General features: G+C 39.3%; 1 pseudogene across 1 annotated transcript; it reads right to left on the reverse strand.

Annotated features, from left to right (window-relative positions):
* Positions 1-540: 540 nt before the first annotated feature.
* Positions 541-2,739, reverse strand: LOC149172360 (SNW/SKI-interacting protein A pseudogene; annotated as a pseudogene). Its single transcript, XR_016259082.1, has 2 exons — positions 2,522-2,739; positions 541-2,408 (listed from the first exon to the last, which is right to left on the reverse strand). The product of XR_016259082.1 is annotated as an SNW/SKI-interacting protein A pseudogene (transcript).
* Between the last annotated feature and the right edge of the window lie 2,072 nt (positions 2,740-4,811).

The following is a 4,811-nucleotide window of genomic DNA, read 5'->3' on the forward strand; positions in this document are numbered from 1 at the left end:
TTCTCCTGAGTTAAAATTTATACAATTTTAAGCAAATATATAATAAATACAGTAATTTAACCATTAAAAGCATATCTACCAAAACAAATTTGCATCCAACCAATAATAAGGATAACGATTTGGAAATCTTTGAACTAAAATGCACCAAACTGAAATCGTGTTTTTTTTAAAACACTTTGGAAATTAAAGTGGGCAGTAATACACTCAACCCTTTTGCAGTTTTAGTCATTACATAAAACAGAAATTACAACAATAGGACTGTTTTAAAATTACAAATTTTAAGAGAATACTATTGTATGCATGACACAACTAAATGCATTGTGACATGCTTTGCCCTGGATTTCATGGCTAAGTACATACCCATGAAACTTGAAAGAGTTGTGGCAACAAGTCGTTTCTGTAACTAAAGAGAAGAATTTTAATTTGGTTGTTCACATTCATATCAAGTATAAAATCACCCAATAAAATTTCTCTCGAGGCATTAAAAACGACCAACCTCTCACAAAAGAAGCGCTTACCAGTTTTTGGCAATAGTCAAATTTAGCGCCCTCTCCCAATGTCAACACGAGTCCTACTGGAGCCTCCTTCATAACTTTCCTTCATTGCAGACCCAGCACTTGCCTTCATGGTTCCTCCACCTCCAATCTTGTCCATTGCTTTCTTCCCTTTCTTCACTTCCGTCAAGAACTGATCCAAACCAAATGGATCAGCTTCTTCTGCATCCTTTTCAAACTCAACAGGTCTGTCCCTAGGTCCACCCCTTTCAGTAGCACCAGCAAATCCTTTATCAGCTCTGAAACGGTCAGTCTTAAGCACCTTATCAAGCTGTTCATCTGCCCCTCCGTACATTTCATTATCTGCATCCTTCTTGGGTCTATAAAGAGTGGACAGTGTGTTATGAGCAGTAAATAGACCTTTATCATAAATATTGTACTGATCATCAGTTGCAAATCCAGACTCCATGCCCTTCTCCTGGTTGAATAGTCTCTGATCGTAGGCAACTTCACCTGTACCTGCAGTGGTATTGGCCATTCCGAGCGCAATTTTCTCACTAACATCACGGTCTCTGTCTCTGGTAATCTTGCTTTTCTTCCCAACGTGCCCTTCTTTAGCCTCCAACCTTCTTTCCCTTTCTCTCTCCCTTCTCCTCTCATCGCGAAGCGCTTCACGCTTAAGCCGTTCCTCTCTTTCCTCTTTATTCTCTCTTATGTTCTCCTTGGGGGCATCACGATCAGACTCCGTCTTCCTTTCACTGCCACCTGCAAAGGGCGTGACAGTTGCCCTTTCAGGTACTCCAATAGCGACCTTATCACCACCACCAGCACCGGCTCCGGCACCTGCACCTGCACCTGCTCCACTTCTCTCCATCCTAGCTCGTTGAGCCAGAGCACGCAGTTCCTGTTCTTTCTTCTCCTTCTCCTTGAGCATCAACTCCTTCTGGATCTTGGATCTCATCTCAACCGCCTCTCTGGCCTTCTGTTCAGCTACATACAACGCCTCTGAAAGCTTCGCAAAGTTGTCATTAATCTGGACCTCCTGGAGCCCTCTTCCATCAGCCGCAAGACGCTTGTCGAGCGGAATTGTATACCCTTTGGGATTCTTCCAATTGGAGATGCAAGGTGGGATTTTCCAGTCTTGCTGATCCTTGACAGTCACAGGCCTCGGAGGTGAATGCATAACAGGAACGGGGGGTGATCCGGAAGCTTTTGGTACCCTCTTATGTTTGAACTTGGGAGGCTCAAGAGGATCCTTGGGCATCTCAACCATCCTAATAATCCTTTCTTTCGCACCGGAATTAAAAGCCACTGATTGCTGTGAAGGCGTGTATTTGATATGGGTTGCTTCAGAGGACTGCTGGGGGACATTCTTCGGCTGTGCGGCACTGAGACGAACATTTACAATCTTTTCCAGGGCTGCCTTTGTTCTTAGGGTTGTTTCGTTTATCTCCTTATCCTCCTCCTCTTCGTCCATCTTCTGGATCCCACCAACCTCGTCACCCAGCTTAGGCACGAGATCCCTATGTTGAGAATACACAACCTTGGATGCATTCTCGTTCTGCTTAACAATGGCGTCGAAGGCTATATTGCCCTGCGCATCAACGCTCACGGGCAGAATCTTGGTGTCTTTCCTTTCTTCCTTGCGCCCCATGTCCAGTGGATATTGGGCAATGTGAATCTCTGGGAAGGCGCCCCCATCGCCGAAGTCTTCGATCTTGCGAGGGACAAATCCTGCCCGCTTCCCGTAAGGGGGTATTTGCTTAACCTTTACGACTGAATTGGGCTGGTGTTGATCTACCCGATCCCTGAACCATGGATCCGAAGCAAAATCATACTGTGGCCCGTTGTTTACCTTGGGAGCTGGAAGGCTCCCAAGTAGTGATCCTGCCATCTTCGAAAACGGACTAAGCACTGAACACAGAAGAACAGATAATACAATTGAAACCTAGTCCAAAAAGAGCTTCAAAATGAAACCTGGCGCTTCTGCAGAGAGAATAATTTGAGGGTTTTATTTATATTTTTACCCGTGGAATGAAGAATCGGCGCGCCGTTCGAAGAATTTCAAATTCTCTTCGAAGCTCTGCAGTTGAACATCGGAGAGCAGCACCAAACCCTGATCGAAAAAATGAAACCCTCTCTGCGGTAAGCTGTCAAAATACTTATACGGGACCATGCAGGTTACAATGTGAATTTGTTGGTCGGCAGCCGGCTCGTTGAAATTTAAATAAATCCTTCAAAGATTTATCCCATCGATTTTCTCCCCTTGTGTTTTCGGCGGTGAGTAAGTTTAGTGGTGGTGCGTAAAATAATTTGGCATAATGAAATTATCTCATGAGTTTATTGAGGTTCAAGTCTCCCCGTTACCTAGATTTGTAATGGAAAAATATTGGAAAATAAAATACCTTTTCTAAAATAACATTAAAATTAAGGCAAGGAATTGGGTATCTCTTCTAGTTTCATTAAGATCCCTTCATGTTGTTTAATTGATTTGATATTATTATTTGAACCTTATTTTTCATTTTGAGTTTTAAGTTGTTTATATTAATGCTTTATCAATGTTGTAAAGTTAGATTTAATCAACTTTTTTTAATGAAAAATTGTTTTTATTTGGTTAAGAATTTGTCTTTTTTGAAGGTAAAGAAATAGATTAATTACTGAAGATTCAAAATATCTTGCAAGAGTGAAATTACTAGCAAGTAATTATAAGTGGTATAGTTTTTCTTTAATAATAATAATGAGTCAACCTATATTAGCCTAGCAGATAACAGTTAGTGATGGTTATCCTCACTGTTGGTTTTATAATTGAGTTATGATAGATTTTCTCACTCTTTAAAAATAAAAATAAAAATAAGTAATATGTTACACTTGCTTTATACATTATGGAATCTAACCTTTGATTATATGTTGTTCTTTATAAGTAACATTATCCATGAGTGCCCGTGAACTACATGTTGAATTGCATGTTGTTCGTACATTCCCATAGAATGGGAGAACTTGAAATTCCTTTGCATTATAGAGTCGTTGTCCATAGACTTTATGAAGACGTGAAAGTCAAAATTAGGTTCCAAATAAGGTTTTACGACACATGCCAATTATTCCTAGACTACAACGGATGTTTCGTTATAAATCTCTTGCACAATTGATGGATTGGCATGCAAAGAATAGGAGTAAAGATGGATTCATGCGAATTCCTATGGACTCCAAAGCAATGAAACATATAGAGGAAAAATGGCCAAGAAAATTCAAGGATGAACCTCGCAGTATTAGGTTAGGATTTGCAATGGATGGAGTGTGCCCTTTCTCTTTCCTAAGCTCAAATTATAGTGTTTGGCCAGTTGGACTGATAGTATACAATATTCCCCCATGGATGAGTGTTAGAAAGGAACACCTTATGCTAACTCTCATCGTTCCAGGAAAACATCAAGTGAAAAAAATGGATGTTTACATTGCACCTTTTATTGATGAGATGCAATTGTTATGGAAAGGCATAAGAATGTATGACATATCACGTCCTCCATCAAATAGGTCCTTCATGTTTTATGGCATACTATGTTGGACAATTCATGATTTCCCAGGACTTGGTGTTTGTTCTGGTAAGAGATCAAATAATTTGCATATTCGTAGTACATCATAATTTATTTTCAATTCAAGTTGTATATAAGTATTACATTATTATTGTTTTCTTATGTAAGCTAGTTATTGATTATAGGGCTACAAACAAAAGGGATTTTTGCATGTCCAAGATGTGCAGAACAATTTGAGGGGCGATATTCTAAAGATCTACACAAAGTTATATATGCAAACAACAGGGTTTTTCTACCACCTGACCATAAGTTCAGAAGCCGCCTAAAGAATCAATTTGATGGAAAAATTGAAAATAAACCTCCTCCCAAGGTTATGGGTCCAGCTGATTGGCTTAAAATGTATGGAGATGCTGAATCAAAAGCTTGGAACCATTTTTTTTGTCATGATCATTCAATTGAGGAACCAGAACAAGTTATGGTTGAAATGCCAAAAGGAATGAAAAGGAAATCCATATTTTATGATCTCCATTACTAGAAGGATCTATTAATATCTCATTTAATAGATCCTATGCATGTTTTCAAAAATGTCCTTGATTCTATTTTTCGACATATATCTAGCAAAGATAAAGACACTTTGTCATCAAGGAGGGATATTGCTCTTTCACGTACCAAATTTGATAGAAGACATTTGTGGCCAAGTAAGGAAAATGAATCATATGCAGAAGCTCCATGGATACTAAAAAGGAAAGAGTTAGATCAACTAAAAAATGTGATTCGTTCAATAAGAACA

Source organism: Pinus tabuliformis, chromosome 4_2 (genome assembly GCF_031772625.1).
Source record: "Pinus tabuliformis cultivar Carrire ecotype Pingquan chromosome 4_2, CPIR1, whole genome shotgun sequence".
NCBI classification, from domain to species: Eukaryota; Viridiplantae; Streptophyta; class Pinopsida; order Pinales; family Pinaceae; genus Pinus; species Pinus tabuliformis.